This window comes from Coenobita brevimanus, chromosome 52 (genome assembly GCF_032717465.1).
Source record: "Coenobita brevimanus isolate Jiangsu-jjx chromosome 52, ASM3271746v2, whole genome shotgun sequence".
NCBI lineage: Eukaryota > Metazoa > Arthropoda > Malacostraca > Decapoda > Coenobitidae > Coenobita > Coenobita brevimanus.
The window spans coordinates 34,797,721-34,816,244 of record NC_137005.1 but is presented as its reverse complement, the minus strand read 5'-3'; the positions used below and the strand labels follow the sequence as shown (position 1 = coordinate 34,816,244).

The window sequence follows — 18,524 nt, the reverse complement described above, 5'->3', positions numbered from 1 at the left end:
CAATGATCGAGCAGCTGAATTGTAAGGAACACTCCTGAAGCCGATCTGTTTGGATCTCAACAAAAATAATCCATTATGAAATAGGCTTCATTGGGGAGGTTTGGAGCTTACTAAAGACTCCATGGCAAATCTTTATGCAGGGAAGAAGGAACAAAAGACTGGGAGCCTACAAAGTCGTTACCTCGAAGAATAAAATAAACACAAACACATAATCATTCATTCATCCATTGCCAGACGCCATGTATCCCAGACGGGGTGGCCAATGGCTTAGAGTTAATTGTTTTACAGGGAGGGGCACTAATCCTCCACCAACCCCACTTGACACGTAGGGATGCCAACAGCATCTGGTGTTCCCAGGCGGTCACCCATCCAAGTACTAACCAGACCCAACGTTGCTTAACTTCGCTGATCGGACGGGAAGCGGTGTACTCAACGTGGTATACTGTTACAACAAACACATAAACAAAGCCAAATTCAAGATCCGTTCTTTTCAGTATTCGTGGACATTTTGTGTTTAAAAGACTGAACATCATAGACGAGGGATATACAAGCTGAGGAAGACAGTTTCTTAGCTGACCTATTGCGCACATTAAGGATTGAAAGTGTGGTCTAGCTCTTGCAGAAGAGAGCTGGACAGAAAAAGGATGAAATTTCGCTACCAGACGGGTGCTACGAGTATACACCCACCACTTTGAAGGAGGAATGCATGCAGACAGTCCAGAAGAGCAGTGACTATTGAACTAGTGACTGTAAAGAGGTAACGATGCAATAGTGCGGCGGAGAGAGAGAGGTTAAAGGGAGTCATTAAAGTAAGTACGAAATCGGCGGTTGTGGGGGGATAAAGAAACGGATTCAGTTTAGCGCACCTAACCTCTGGGAGGCAGATTTTGCAGGGGAGGTAATGTGATCCTTCCATGATACGTCCCTATGGCAAGGAACCTCAAGAATATTAATAGATAATGCAAGATTAGATAGACTGTTGTTGAATATTAAAGGATGCTCCTGCTGAAGATTTTGGTTGGTCGGAAGATATAGCAACAATTTTTGACGCAAAGAAAACAATACGTTCTTTTTTTTCCCAGTCAGGCTTATGAGCCAAGTCAGAAATGAGGTGTACTATAGCCTCATCACGTGATTGCTGATGTAAGTGTTGTGATGGACGCCATGAGAACCGAACAGAGAAGTGAAGGGTGGGTCATCAGCCTTTAATAGAGGAAGATATGCAGCTAAGAAGGTCCTTGATGAAAAAAAGGAGAAAATTGGTGACATGACAGAATCCCAAGGAATAATACTATTGATAACCTTTGAAGAATAGAGGCAGTCTACAACAGTAGCTATAGAACAACCAGAAAGGAAGTTAGAGATGAAGGCACAGACAGAAGGATAGAAATCGTAGTAGAGCTGATTGAAAATAAAAAATTTATGCCAGACTAGGTCGAAAGCATTAGAGATGTCAGGTGCAGTGGCAAAGCTTTCGCCAATGTCCCGATAATAGGATGACCAAGGAAAGGAAAGTGAAAGGATCGTCACTGGATGTCCCATGCTGATGTTCGGAAAGGAGGTTTTGATAAGAACAGTGTTTTACTTTTTTACTGATGTAAATAGCTCATTTTAACCATTTCAGTATGATGACTGTTTAAATTCATGCTGCTGCCATATGAAAGGTCTTTCATATTGACGAGATTAATGAAGGTTATATCGAGCCATTCCAGTTTAAAATCCTCTCCTGAATAGAAAATTATACGATGGTAGCAAGGATAAAGCTCTTAAGGTGTCCTCTGACTGAACAGGTCAGTGTTCGTGTGCTAACGAGAGTCACTGACGAAGGTGACTGTGGAAGTGAGTGATAGGAAAATTAAGGATTTTTTCTTTTACATCTTAACTAAATGAATCAGAAGACGCATTTTCCTTGTTTATTCTTCCTTCATATTTATTATTTGACTCACCTTGAGAAAGATCTCTTGTACTCTATGGATTAAAGAATGTGATTTGTAGCCATTCCAGTTCAAAAAATCTCTCTTAAGCAAAACGGCGTCGTCTAGGCATTGCAAGAATACATTACTGGAGTAAAGTGATTAATAAATGCTGTGCCAGTGGCAGCAGTTCTGTTTCATGGCTGTTTTCTTTTTTCTCAGAAAATGGATTTGGTGACAATGGTCTTTCTACCCCAGAGGCATTAGAAGCGCCGTATTTTGTGGATTGTTTGGTCTGAGATGGACCGAGAAATTGTGACGACTTTAAAGATGAGTGAATGTACGAGTATGTGTGGACCATTTTTCTGAACATTCTGCGTGATTGTTAATCTGAGAGAGAGAGAGAGAGAGAGAGAGAGAGAGAGAGAGAGAGAGAGAGAGAGAGAGAGAGAGAGAGAGAGAGAGAGAGAGAGAGAGAGAGAGAGAGAGAGAGAGAGAGAGTAATGCACATTCAATATCTAGTTACTATTACCTGTACCCAATTTTCCTGTACTGTGAACCCTCAAAAATAGTCACCATCCTACCAAGCGCCTGATGCACCTTTAATAATACACGACACAGCAATAAAAAAAGAGATGAATAACCAAGAGAGATCTGTTATTAACACTCTGAAGCTCCTTAGACTAACTCCCGGTTGAATACAATCGTCTGGCGTTTGTTTTAGTGATTACTGTTCTGCCATTCACCCACCTTAAACATTCAGCTATTACCATAAATTACCACAACAATATAATGACAGTCATGAAGAGGTGGTGTGTGAAGAAGTGTGTAGAGCAGTGACATGTCCTCTGAATCACGTGAAATATGCTGCAGAAGGACGGGACTCTACGGCCAAGTTAAGTTGAAAGAACTGTTGTGCTGTGTTGTGTTGCCCCGAATATGAGAGGGTTCTTGTTTCCAGGTTTAACACTGAAGCTCCTGTCACTCAGTCAGCTGAAAAAAAAAAATTGTCTGATGTTAGCTCATATATAATTTGGTACTGTAGCCATGTGAGGGTTAATGGCGGCAGTAGCCTACTAACATAGGCACCTATGACTTACTCTAAGCTTATTATAAATGTCTGTTGGTAGTTGGAATAGAATGGTAACGTTTTTCTGAACATGAGACGATTAATGTCACCAGTATCAACATTCTGAGATTTCTTTGTTTCAGATGAATAAAATCGTCTAGTGTTTGCTGGAATGGAATATTAATGTCGTGTAGACGATACGGTTTTCGTTTCCGGCATTAACACTTTGACGCTTCAAAGACTCATTTTCAGCTAAAGAAAATCATCTGGTGTTATCTCAGATAAAATGCAGTACCGAAGGGGACGGTGAGAGTCAGTGGTGCCAGTGTTAATTCTCTGTCTTGTGACCTACTGTACTCTATGATGAACATTATCGTCTGAAGTTAACTGCAATGAAGTACTAGAGTTGTCCCTACCATACAACGATTAATGACACCATTTCTAACATTCAGACTCCTGTGAACCGATCTCACTCTGAGTCGTGGCATTAAGTACTAGAGCTGTTGTAAGCATGAGTGATCTGTATACATTGAGAAAGTGCGAATCTCCGAACGAAATCCTTAAATGATTTCCCTCTTCATTAAAGCGGTAGTGCTATTATCCGAGTATTATTTTATTGTTCATTCATGCCATCGAAATGTTTGGCCGCACACCGCAGTTCACCTGTGGTATTTACATTTAACAAAGGGATTTTTTTTTTCTTTTCCCCATCGGTTTCTTGGTTTGCTCGTTCATACCATTGCTCGTTGCCACAGCCTCGCTCCGTTATACAGTATCTGACCCGACTGGCCGGAATCTTACTGTTCATATACTAGAGTGTGTTTCACTGAAATATTTTTCAAAGGTTTCTGATTTAGTCCTTTAAAAAGGTTTTATATAGCAGGATGTCATACAGAATGACCTCTGGGACTAGGGACTGAATAGGGAAGTTGTTAAGATCAAGCTTTGTATAGAGCCGCCACTAGGTGGCCAAAGCCGACGTATGCAGTCATGCTGGAACGTTTATGAACAAAACGAATCTAAACGAACAAGAGTAAAAAGACGGGGTCGGAACCATGAAAAAAAAAAATAAATATGTAAATAAAATAAGAGGCAAATTCGATTTGAACAAGGGGAGCCGCCAGTAGGTGGCTATAGCCTAGGTATACAGTCATGCTGGACCTTTTATAAAACAACGAAACGAAAAATAGTAAAATGGGGGGAGGGGAAGAACCATCAAAAGAAGATACAGGGCTAGTTTGATTTGAACAATCTCTCAAGCCTACTTATTTTGCAGTTCTTTTTATATGAGTTAAAATACAAGCAAATACATACATTTACGTATACAAAGGCAAGCATCCGGAAATATGATTCATCTGTATGCAGATGTTGCCTCTTCAGCTGCAAATCTGTATCAAACAGTTATATTCAGTTGAAAGTGAGTCACAGGAGCCTGGAGAGTTGATGTTGTCCCCTATAACCCTGTCACCGTCAGGACAACTTGAGTATTTCCAAACTACTTTATTAATCTAACATGATAGTGGGTCACAGGAATCAGATAGTTATAAGTCGCTCTCGCAATATCTATGGGATACAGCATTACCACTGACGACCAAGTTTAACTACGCTGCTGCAATGACGTATTAATTTTGTACATATTACTTTTTTTTTTCTTTTTGGCGGGGGAGGGCCCTAGGAAAAATTTGTCTGAATTCGATAGTTTGCGTGCAGCTTCATTAACGCTCTCACTGCAAAAAGTTTTCCAAACCGAATAAACCCGTCTAGGAGTAGTGATTGTCAGTAACACGCCATTCTATTGAAGAGGTCAAGTCGTTCTCTTAGTACCTCTAGAATAGGGCCATGTCGTCTACAGCTAAGCCTAATGTTGAGTACAGCCATAGACAGTCATATACATCGCCGTACAGTGATATTCTTTCCATCCACTCCCGTCTTCTTTCACTGTCTGTACCCCATCGTTGTAGGCCTAAACCTTTATCATCCATATCAGTTGGAGCGCTGTAACCGACTAACCCTCCTGGCGTCCGTTAATATGCATATGTAAAATAAATGAGCCTTGATGATTGACCAAACCTACTACTTGGTTCCGGGAAATGTCGTGGGATCGAGCCTCTTAGAATAATTGACGAGAGAGAGAGAGAGAGAGAGAGAGAGAGAGAGAGAGAGAGAGAGAGAGAGAGAGAGAGAGAATGGTCAGAATGGGAATTGAGCAGTAGGTCGATCGAAGTGTGACATCAAGAGCAGAGAATGTGAGGGGAAGTGGGTGGGTGGGAGTGGGAATAGGAAGTAGATAGATGAAGGTGGGAATTGGGGAGTGGGTGATGATGACTGAAATTACGAGTGGGTGGGAGTGGGTGATGTGAGTGTAAGTGTTGCCAAATGCATGAGGATGAGGATGGAAATAAGAGGGTGATGGTGAAGATGAATGGGAATGAAAGTAAGTGGAGCGAGGGTGGGTGGGGGTGGAGATGAATGGGAATGAAAGTAAGTGGAGCGAGGGTGGGTGAGGACAGGAGGGATGTGGCGGGAGTCGAAGTAAGTGGAGTGAGTAGGAGTGGGAGTAGGGAGTTGCTGGATTAACGTGGGAGTGGGAGGGTTAAGGTGGAAGTTCGTGGAAGTGAAAGTAGGTGTATTGAGACCAAGATGATGCTAAAAAGTTAAGAGCAATACTAAGGCTATATAATTAATCAAGTATATATCGAGCCTCCTGCTGCACGGGTGGAGGAACCCACGTGAAATGTCAATAAATGGACTATGCTCTTCTCTTTACCTTAGCTTAAGTTTGCCATTTCTCCATTTTGATTGCAGAATTATTATGGAAAGTATGTAAAGCTGTGGGATTCTTTCTTTTTCCCAATTAGCTTCACGAAATAATCCATAAAAGGACTAAAAGTCTGGGCATAGTTAAGGTGAACGAACTGTAGCGACCTTGCTCCTTACTCATTCAGTCTGTTGACTTACTTTTAGTTTATTCTTGCTTCTGAACAGATGATGTGACGCAGCTTTGGGGGACCTATTTTAGCAAATGGGTTAATGAAGGCTATACGAGTACGTAACCCTTCTAGTCTGAAAAGGCTTTCGTAGACTGAAGGTAGGAAGAATAAACGTTGACGTCACTGAATCGGAGGGGATAAAACGAAGAGAGTGAAGTAGAAGGCAGATGTCCAGCTTTTTACATCATTAATGAAATACACAAGGAAAAAAAGTAGAAGTAACTTGACCTTTCTACCTCTCTGCTGACTTTATTTTGCAAGGTAGTGTGCAGTCCAACCATAGTCCTTCTTCCATGTGTTTCAGATTCCATTATATATTAGGGTCTTGCATGTACCCTCACGTGCTCAGTTTAATCCCTTCAGTATGGAGACGTCTCTTCTTATTTTATTCTTGCTGCCTCCAGAGTGTTGTATTCAGATTAGGATAAATCTCCCAGAGCGAAGGCGTTAAAACTAGCATTCTAATACAGTTTCTCCAAAGCTGAATACAGGAGTCTGCAGGTAGCGAGAGAAAATAGAGAATACGTCAGAGTAGTAGTGGTAAAAGTAGTAGCTGTTGTTGTTGTTGTTGTTGTTGTCGTTGTTGTTGTTGTTACTGTAAAACCCTGGTCTGTCAGGCCACTGGTAAGCAACTGCTGTTGTGGGGCCGTCCAACAGGAACACTATAGTATATAAACCATAATCCGGCACCCCTAGCGGTAGGCAAACGCCTCGCCAGGGTTGGACCAGGGTCCTTCCCACGGAAAGGTTTATGGAAATATAAGGAAGTCTGCCTTCTGGGTGGACACCTCAATTGCTTAACTCCCTCCAGGACAAACAGCGCTACCACGTGCAGGCTTCTTGTCAGCGCCACGTCAGGGAATGGAGGTGGGAAATAAGAAAGGCCTGAGTCTTGTTGACGAAGATGGTGAAGAAGATGGAAACTAGTAAGATTGGGGAAGATGGTGAATTTGGTGAAAGTTGGAGAATTTGGTGATGCTGGTAACAGTCGGGGAAGCTGGATCTGTGATGCTGAAGTCAGGCGTTAAATTAGATAGATATATACATGAAAATATAGATAATTAAATGAATGGATGAATGGTTACATAAATAGCTAGCTAGCTATGTATCCAGTTACACAGACAAAGAGCTAGTAGACAGAGAGGTAGATAGGTAGGTAGATGGACAGGTGGACAGTTGGTAAGGTGGATAGATAGATAAATAGACAGACAGACAGAGATATGCAGATAGATAGCCATAAGGAGACAGATACAATAGTTATGTGCGTAGGTAGGTGGGTATGTAGGTACGTAGGTTGGTAGACAGACTGACATACACAGGCAAGTAAAAAGAGACAGACGGATAGACATGGGCGGACTAATAGCCCGACAGACAGATACAGAGAGAGAGAGAGAGAGAGATTGACAGGTGATTAGATGGATAGGTAGACAGGTGGACAGATACGCAGATAGATAGACAGATTCAAACATACAGACAGGGAAAGACAGACATGGACAGATTGATAGCCCGACACAGACACGGGTAGACAGCCAGCCAGCCAGACAGGCAGACAGAAATAAAAAAAACACTTGTACTATTCGCAGTTACATCAACAAACAACAAACTTCGGATAATTAACCAGAAAACTTGGACAAATATGAAAAAAAAAAAAAAAAACTGACAGTAAACTTTGGCTTATTACTTGGGAAGCTGTGAGACACGATCCAGTGTGAAACAGACAGACAGGCAGACAAAAAGAAAGACAGATAGATTGATACATAGATACACTGATATGTTAGGACTCCATATTATAATTGCAAATCTTAATAGATAGATAGATAAATAGATAGATAGACAGCCTTATGCGAGCCTGGGAAAAGGAAATGAACTTGCAAGTTACACTGAGGAAAAGCTGACGACAGATGATGATGCAGTTAGTTGTCAGCAGTCCAACCGTGAACAAAGACCTAGTGACCATACACACACATACACACATACTCACACACAGGCTGCTAGAATTTTCCACTCACAAGGAACACACGTGACACACCCCTGCTACACCAGAATTTAGGAAAGAGAGCTCAGAAGGAGACAAGCCTTAGAACAGGCAGGTCAGAAAAAGGAAGGGCTTGGCAACTTGAGAGAGAGAGAGACAGAGAGAGCGAGACAGGGAGGTAGTTACCCGGGACTCTATACTCCGCTCTGTATGAGAGACTTGTTAATATTTCCAAGACAAATAAAAATAGTCCCATACTATTCTTTACCTCTCCTGTCACTACATGACATATGGGAAGCTACTCCAAGATATAAACACCGCTCGTCCATAAGTCTAATATATATATAACTCAACCACAAAGGAATCACAAAGTCTTTTATGACATTAAGTCCTTTTTATGACATTTGGTAGCAGCGAACGTATACGAACCTCGTCTACGAATCAACATTGAATTCCTACAAAATATCAAGATTGAAAACAAAAAGAATACCTCTCTCAACCAACAACACAACCAGCTCCTGACAGTATTCTCTCCACCCAGCCCCCTCCGCCTCCCCGATCATCATGCTGATGCAGAGGTGAAAGAGGTCACAGGACGCCTTGCAAGTAGTTTAACAAAACATTGATATGATCTTGCAATTTCTACGACGAACCAGCGAATCTACGGACATCGTCTCCGAATTAAAAGCAAATTTCTACAAAAGCAGGCGAGACTCTACAAGATTAGCTTCAGTTCTACAGTAAATCCCTACAAAATACAGCCTACAATGCAAATAGTCTACAAGTCTACAAAACAACTCTATAATCTTCACGTAACTTCAAGCAGCAACAAGAAGAATATAAAACAAAGCAAGTAAAGAAGAGGAAAGACCAAAGCAACAAGCACACCACTCTCTCCCGCCTGACGCAGAGGTCAAGACACGCAGCAAAACACCAGAGCCACATTTATAACGCGACTTACTTACCTTTCTTCACCCAGCTTAAGCATCGCTACTCAGTATTCACCACAGCTACCAGTGTGGGAAGCCGACGTCACCATGTGCTGAGACGACAACACGTCAATCAACCCGTGAAGAACAACGCTATCACCACGTGCAACACCACTCACACCATTCCCACCACGGTAAAAATTAGTGAGTTACATAGTTACTTCATTTATACAATACACAGTGATAGACAATAAGCTTCTGCACAAACATATAAAACGTGTTGTATAGTTACAGCTTAAATACACATACTTACTTCAGTTATCTGCATAACTCAAACACTAAATAATCACCAACAATAGATATAACATTTATTTACTACCAACGAATGTTACCATTTATACCTACATAAAATACGTGTTTCATATATACAACTATACATTATTACATCTACAAAGTAATAAAGAAAATATACCATCACAGTTACTCAGTGAGCAATTAAAAGAACTGCATTAAACATTTATTAATTAAAGCTACCTAGTGGAAACATATAAATTAAGTTACAAGGTAAACTAAAAAAAAAAAATAAATGGCCAACACAAATGACGTTAGCAAGAGTGAACATCTTCAACACAATCGTGAAGACAATGATTTCCACACAGTGCTGACACACATATTACTCACGATAGGTACAGGTGAACAACAAGTCAGTGTGTATAGTTAATACTGTATATAGTGTATATATTTTTTATATAAAATAACAATATATGGGACTATATAATATCATTTTCAGTAATACCTGTGCAATATAAACTAAACTTTAAAAAAGTATCCCAAGGAAATTAGCCAGTAATTATGCAACCATGAACAACATAGAAAAAGCGTACACAAGCGAAGAAAAACAAACTATAGAAAATCGATACATACAAAAAAAAAAAATAAATAAATAAAGAAAAGTAAAACAGAAAAGAGAGAAATAGAGTAAGATCGCATAACAAACAAATGAAAATAAGTGTGTTACTACATATGCCAAAATACCACATAAACTACAAACAAAAAAGCAAATTGTTGTCTCCACAAGCAAGTGGCATGACACATCATCACTATCATCGACCGCAGCATATGTTAGGACTGCAATTATTACAATTATGTAACTCCATATTATAATTATGTAACGACAAACGATTACATTATGTTACACTTGCTACAATTATGTAACTACAAACAATATGTACCAATTTATGTGACAGTTGCATTAACATGATGTAACTTTTATGCAACTTTAACTACAATTATGTAACTACAAACAATACTATAAACAATATGTACCATTTCTGTGACAGTTGCATTAACAAGATGTAACTTTTATGTAACTTTAACTACAATAATGTAACTACAAACGATATGTAACAATTATGTAACGACAAACGATTGCATTATGTTACACTTTGCCAATTAACAGTTGCATTAACAAGATGTAACTTTTATGTAACTTTAACTACAATTATAAGGCCAAGACACTTATATAAGGCCAACACAATTATGCATTAACACAATATGTCATACAATTATAGCACAATTCTGTATTACCAGTATCATCATACAAGTTAGGTGAAATATTAGACATTACTAAAGTGATAACTCTATGTAATGTATAACCTAGCAGTACTACCATTGCACAATTATATGCGTACGTCTGTTGTACATGCACGTCTTACAAAGTGTTATACAACAACCATTGCATTTATTCAAATATGTATACAACTTGTTTAAAATGTAATATTACTGAATAATCACTATTTACTATATTATATGTATACAATATTCATACAATTATGTTACTTTTACAATATTATGTATTTCACTTAATTAGCTTATAAGTTCATTATAATGTGTATATAATATATATTAATATGTTAGAACTATTAACTGTCGATGGTACGCCATTTTCGCGCGGCCGAGCAGTGTGTTAGGACTCCATATTATAATTGCAAATCTTAATAGATAGATAGATAAATAGATAGATAGACAGCCTTATGCGAGCCTGGGAAAAGGAAATGAACTTGCAAGTTACACTGAGGAAAAGCTGACGACAGATGATGATGCAGTTAGTTGTCAGCAGTCCAACCGTGAACAAAGACCTAGTGACCATACACACACATACACACATACTCACACACAGGCTGCTAGAATTTTCCACTCACAAGGAACACACGTGACACACCCCTGCTACACCAGAATTTAGGAAAGAGAGCTCAGAAGGAGACAAGCCTTAGAACAGGCAGGTCAGAAAAAGGAAGGGCTTGGCAACTTGAGAGAGAGAGACAGAGAGAGAGCGAGACAGGGAGGTAGTTACCCGGGACTCTATACTCCGCTCTGTGTGAGAGACTTGTTAATATTTCCAAGACAAATAAAAATAGTCCCATACTATTCTTTACCTCTCCTGTCACTACATGACAAATGGGAAGCTACTCCATGATATAAACACCGCTCGTCCATAAGTCTAATATATATATAACTCAACCACAAAGGAATCACAAAGTCTTTTATGACATTAAGTCCTTTTTATGACAGATAGACAAAGGTAGGTAGATGAGGGAGAGATGGGGGGGCGAGGTTCGCAAGTATACAGAAATGAAAGTCAGATAAATACAGTTGGCAAATAAGCAGATAAACATATAATGAGGCAGACGAACAATAAAGTGACCTCCAGTCTTTGAAACACACTGTGTCCAGGCATCTCGAAATGAATGGATCTTTTATTTGATTCACTATTATCTTGTTCTTCTTTTTTCTGGGAGGGAACAATTTGCGGGAACAATTTGGTTCCGTCTATCCTGCATAAAGAAAAAGTTATCACAATCCATATCAAAAAGCAGGCCAAATCCAACCATCCCTCCATTCTAAAAAACAGTAAGGTGAGACGCAACACGATACTGCAATAAACCACAGGCTAAGCCCACACTTGATGCAGATCCAGCCAAGTTGGGGCCGTAAAATAGAGACGGATTTAGAAGTTGGGGGTGGGAGGAAGTGGGGTTACACAAAACTTTAGGATTTCTCAACATTCTTCCTTAACGGTTTGTTTTGCACATTACATTACAATAGGTCTACAGAGAGACGCCTTCATGAGAGGACACCAATATAACCAGGTGGCTTAACTACCTGGCTATACAAACATCTTTAACTACTTCTTTATGCTCCCAAAAGGAGGACAGTGACCCGTATTAGAAAGGCAAGTCAAGCCTTCAGTCCACCGAGTTCAAGTTTCAATAGACCTGAAAGTACACCAACAGCTACAGATATTTCACTGCCGCATCTTCTTGTATATTGTTGATACAAACACTATCGATATAAAAAAAAATAAAAACAGCATACAAATGAATGCTAAAGTGCAATAACCAAAATGCATGCTAAACAAAAAATGCTATGAAGTATTCTATGCCACCTGGATTGTGGCCCTCAGCCATACCCTGCTGCGTTGCTTTACACCCATTCTTGCCTATATAACAGCAATCAAAGAACGGCATACCATACCAATGTTTCACGTTACGAGACCTTAGGTACTGTAAAATAACATTTCATACCCGTTCTTCTTTGTACAGTATTACCACCACCAACTCGAAGTAGGTGTATGACAAGAGTTTTTATGTCGTTGGTAAAATTCACAAAATGGAATTTATATGGATATTGAAGGAACACATTACCAGCACCCAGTTTACTGTAAATATCCATCATGACAGAGGTTGAAACCCTTTATACGAGGCTCGTACATCGTGAGAAAAGTACATTGACCAGTAGGACTTGGTAACTAATAGTTATATTCAGCTCTGTTTTATTATTCGTGGTGATTCATTCAGAGACTTGTCGGTAAAGTTAAATGGAAGTGCAATGAACATAATGATCGAAATCAAACCCACAAACTATTCTCTGCAGTAACTTGGACTGAGCCGGCAACTAAACAGTCCCCAACACACTGCTGTATCCATACAATACTATTGCACAGCAAACCACATCACACCACACCTCACCACATTAGGTCCAAGCTATACTATATCACTATATCACCATGTACCGCAACTTACACCATGCCATACTTGCTGTACCTTGTTATACTGGACCACAACACACCATGGCTCACCGTACTAAGCACTAGATCATACCATATTACATCTTGCTATACGACCCCGCACACCGCATTAGTGCACATCAGACCACATTATGCAATTCCACACAACAACACGTATTATGGTCTCTACTGCGGTGGGAAATAACTTCATATGTTTTTTTTTTCTTTTCCTTTATTCTTCCTAGCATTTTTCAGCTTATTTATTTTTTTTATTTTTTTTATTTTATGTGTCCGACTCTGAGCATAGGCTTAACAGCCTGCTTTCAAGGCCCAGCAGTCCTCCTACATACCATACACCTCTACATGTCGCCACTTCGGCGCTAACACCCACCGTCCATATTGAATACATGCTAGGGCTGTCTCATGCAGGACTGGTGTATTGGTACTTGGCCATTTTTTTTTAACCAATTTGTTGTGGCACTGGGGCAATTGTTCCTATGGGTAAATACCTCCAGACACCAATTTAAATTTTTATGCCTCCGTCCACCTATGGTGGAAGAGGCATTAAGTGACTGGTTTGTTCATCCGTGTGTAAGTGGTGCTTGCGTACGTATAACAATCTTGTGGATGCGACATCTCCTGAATCAATTGACCGATTTCCACCAAACGTTTGTCAGTGATGCAGGATGAGGAGATGATGGTCTTATCAGGTCATGTAGGTCAAGGAGTCAAAGGTCTAGGTCATATGAGGTTGAATTAGCTAATCATTACGATGCGATATCTCCTGAACCCCTCGATCGATTTCGACCAAACTTTTTCCAGTGATAGAGTCTGGGGGGATGATGAGCTAATTAGGTCATTAAGGTCGTAAGGTCAAAGGTCAAGGCCATATGAAGTCGACTTGATTTATCGCATGCTTCCATGCATCTGTAACACTCCTGTGGGCGCTATATCTCCTGAACCCTCGGATGGATTTCCACCAAACTTTTGTCAGCGATGCAGTATGAAGGGATGATGAACTGACTTGGTCAGTTAGGACGTCAAAGGGGAAGGTCATATGGGGACGAATTTATTTATCATAGTGGGCGCGATATCTCCTGAACTCCTCGGTGGATTTCGACAAAACTTTGGTCAGTGATACAGTATGAAGGGATGATGAACTGATTTGTTCAACAAGGAAATAGAGGCTGTATGGCAATCCCGTGTGCAAGGCTTGGTGGAGGCATATTGAGTGACATACTCAGTCGAATGCTCTGTGCCTGACTTCTCGGCATTTCATTTTTTTAAAGTGGGGAGTGAGGAGATCCAGGCCAAACCATACAAACACACATATGTAACTGTGGTATCATGGATGCATAGAATATACCAGCTTGCTAGGAGGGAGGGACACATTCACCTTGTTGAGTGTTAGAGATTTGAGAGAGAGAGAGAGAGAGAGAGAGAGAGAGAGAGAGAGAGAGAGAGAGAGAGAGAGAGAGAGAGATCTGTGTAAGAGGGCACTTTATAACCGGTAGGGCAAAGGAACAAAGGCTGTTGCCCTCTTAAGTCATTCACGTGCGTGTCCCAACACAGTCTTGCCTTATCCGTGTGTCAGTTTGTTTTACCTGTGCATGGACCATCTTGCCTTCCCATGAACATGTTGGCAGTCATCTCTCTGTCTGTCTGTCTGTCTGTCTGTCTGTCTCTCTCTCTCTCTCTTGTTTAACTGCATACTTACATACATACATTTATAGATGCTTAGGGCCTATATGCCCAGCATATACAGTATATTATATGGTCGTTTTTCAGATTTTAATGTATACGTGTCACGAGTCGGAGCGATTTTGTATTTGAATAAACTCGTGACATCAACTTTGGTGGGAAACCACGAATGCTAGTGGAATCCCAGTATTTATCACTTAGTCAACCACCACGTATTCACCCGGCCGGGAGTGTTTTCAGAACAGTTTTTCACTGTGTCATAAGTGATCGTCTTTGTGCGAGACATTAGCACTTCCGCTGAGCGATTTATTATGGGCGTGTTTCTCATTCTAGCCGTTAGAAATGCGGCTCGACACTCGCCTCTTTCTCACGATTTGAAGTCAGTCAAGATTTGTGCGCCGTGGAAGCAGGTAGCGTGTGTGGCAGTGTCCTTCCTCCAGCAATGACTCCCAGTTCCCGCTGCCACCATTGAATTCCAGAGACTCAGCATGTGCAGTGTCCTTCCTCAGTAACAACACCCAGTCATCCGCTTTGTCCACTTTTCTGACAAGTATTTCTTTTTGTTTTTCCTAGGTTTAAGAGTTAGCTTTTGAGTGAGCGAGTGAGTGCAATCTCCTTATTTTGAATTCATTCTGAAATGTAACGTAAATTTATTTTATTGTAATCAATAAATTTAACAGTTCTTTTTCTTGAGCTTAATGTAAACTCGTGTTTTATTTTCCATATTAAGCTTATTTCACTTATAGCTCCTAGTTTGCATAAACGCTTTGCTATTCATAACTGGTACTTAGGCCAGGCCTTTTGTATTAAGCTTAAAACCCGTTGTGCAACCAGGAGTTAATGCATCAGCAAGAACCTGTTATCATTAATAGCATTAGTTATTGATTGTCAGGGGTGAAGTCACTTTCTCCAGAGGCTAACAGTACTAACAAACAGCAATTGTGAGGAATTAGTCTCTGCTGTGTACTGTTGAGAAAGTTTATAATTCTCGTCCTTAGAGAATCGGCGAAGTAAGCCGTCATAAAGTAATCATTGCTTGATTTTCACAAGAAAGTTCTTGTCCCTGCTCTTAAATATTATCGAATATTTTCTTTAATATTGTATACTCTTCAAAAAACCCGTGACAATTGGTGACTTCGCCAGGATATTAACTCCTAGCTCTAAAGTTATTCACGAGATAATACTCATTCACTCATACTTAGGTATTTATCATTAAAGTCTATAGGCACTATCTTACTGGTGATTATTGATTCATTTCTATTAATTTACATAAGAGTTTTCACAGTCAGTTGTTTGTTTAATTTTCTTTCTTTACCAGTTTAATTAGATAAAACTGGTCACCACTAACCTGTGCCTATATTTATTTTTGATTATTGGCATCTCTCTTTGCAAAAATCACAGTCAGTACTGAGTCGCTAGTTTACTTAGATTGAGTTAGCATCATGGCTGCCAACATCTATGTACAGGAAGCTAAAGATATGGGCCTTATTGACCCATAAAAAATCCAAAGTTACGTCCCCTCACGGTTTAATTACGAGCAACAACGTGAGAAAGATGCTCATGAAGAACGCAAAAGAGAACGTGAACACGAGTGAAAACAATGTGAGGAACGTGAGAGAGAATGTGAACACGAGCGAAAACAATGCGAGCTTGAGTTAGAACAAGAGCGAGAACAACGCGAATACAAGCAAGAACAACGTGAGAGAGAATGTCAACACGAGTTAGAACAACGAGAGAGAGAACGTGAATACGAGCGAGAACAACGAGAACACGAACGTGCCGAGCGAGAAGCACGTGAAAAACATGAAATTGAAGTGCTGAAGCTCAAGCAAGATTCCTTGGCTTCAGACACATCTGGTGCAGCTGGCCCAAGCTCCACGAGCGCTGTCCCTGCACATGTTATGGCGACCCCACACATCAAGCATCCTCCATACAAGGAAGGCGAGCGAATTGAGCCATACATAGCTCATTTTGAAGACATGGCTCAACTTTACCAGCTGGATGATGCAGCTAAGCGGCTTCAGTTTCTTAGCCTGTTTGAGGGCCCTGCCCTCGATATTCTCCACAGAATTCGTGGAGACAATCTCACGTATGAGGTGGTGAAGACCGCACTCGTCAAAGCGTACGGTCCCACAGTTGACGACGCCAAGAGTCAGTTCATGAGGGCGCTTTTACAGGAAAAAGAGACTGCCGTTTAGTTTCTTGACCGGCTTACTGCTTTCTTAGATGAGTGGATGGAGAAAGATGAAACTCCTTCCACGAGTGAGGGGATAATTGACCTTATGCTACGCACACAGCTAGAAAAGTCATGGCCTACTGAACTTATGGCTCAGCTTCAGATCTGCAAGGTAAAGGATGCCAGCCAAATGGTGGAGAAGGCTGACGCATTCTTTACTGCATATGGGTATCAAACTCGCAAGCGTCATACCTGGAACAGGAAACCTGATAAATCTGGGAAAAAGTCTCAGACTGAACCCCAGCAACAAGGCCATTCTCAAAATGGCCAAGGTCCAAAACCGCAGAAGGACCAGGGGCAAAACACTCAGAAGCCTGAGTGGATGAGGTACAACAGGTACCCTAACCAGCAGCAGTATCAGCCACGCAACCGACCGTTGGGACTCTCCTTTTCACCACCAGCTCAAGTGAATAGGAGGCAGGAGGTGAACGCAGCCTTCATTCCTCAGCAGCGGCACGGTGGTGTCATCCCTCGCAATATGGGTACTCCCCCACAGTTGACTAGTCCCACGGCGACAGTGAGCCCCCCTCCACAGGTGGCCAATGCTCCATCTCCCCAGGCAGTGAGTACAACCCCTCAGGTATCAAATTCACAGGGCACCATGTTTGCTGTATCATTTATTCAGCAGCCTAATCAGTGGCTAGCTGCTTCCTCCACAGGCCCTCCCACAGGTGACAGTGCCTTCCTTGTTCAGCCAGGGTTTGTTGGAGCCATTCCTGTGAAGGTCTTGAGAGACAATGGTTCCTCAGGTTGCTCTGTCAGGCAGAGTCTAGTTCGGCCTGAGGAGTACACAGGTCGACAGATCCAAGCTATCTTTATTGATGGATCAGTGAGATTGTTCCCTGAGGCACGTATCCAGGTGGCATCTCCATTTTACACTGGTACGACAGTCACAGTTGTCATGCCAGAACCTTTATTTGACCTAATCATAGGCAATATTCCAGGTGCCAAGCATAGTTGCACCATAGATGACGCTACTCAGACTTTGGCTGCTGTAACACGAGCCATGGCTGAGGCTCAAAACTGTGTCACCCCGGTGACCATTGAATTGCAGCAAGATCTGATGTGTAGCCAATTTGTTGTTCAAGAACATTCTGACCCAACACTTGCTGCCGTGCGAAAGAAACAAAAGGGTAGAGTGATAAAGTATTCATGGGGAGGTCAAGCCAAGTTCCTTTGTAAACAAGGACGGCTGTACCGTGAATCACGAACACCCGAGGGCAAGGTTCGACTGCAGTTCGTCGCTCCCGCTAAGTACCGCCAAGCAGTGTTAGAATGGGGTCATTGTTCTACCTCAAGAGGTCACATGGTCAAAAGGAAAACCCAGGGCCGTATCCAAGCTGACTTTTTCTGGCCAGGGATGGGACGAGAGATAGATAGTTTTGTGCATTCCTGCAATGTGTGTCCATGCACCACTAATCAGGGACATGTCCTTCCCGTGCCGTTTGTAACCACACCTGTAATCTCTGAGTCAGTTGAGAGACAGGGCAGTGGTAATTTGGGTGCAGACCTGACGTCTCGCCCGTTGGCCCCACAGGACACAGTATGTCCAGGGCCTGTACATACATATGTACCGTAAGTTAAGGGGGAAGTCGAGAACCTCGCAGAGACAGTCCGAGGCTGTGTATGAATTACCTTGTGAAAT

The 18,524-nt window shown here is 41.3% G+C and overlaps 1 non-coding gene across 1 annotated transcript; it reads right to left on the bottom strand.

The window, feature by feature from the left end:
• Nucleotides 1-331: 331 nt before the first annotated feature.
• On the bottom strand, nt 332-451 carry LOC145400587 (5S ribosomal RNA). Its single transcript, XR_013897471.1, has one exon. It is a non-coding gene; the product is annotated as a 5S ribosomal RNA (ribosomal RNA).
• Nucleotides 452-18,524: the final 18,073 nt, after the last annotated feature.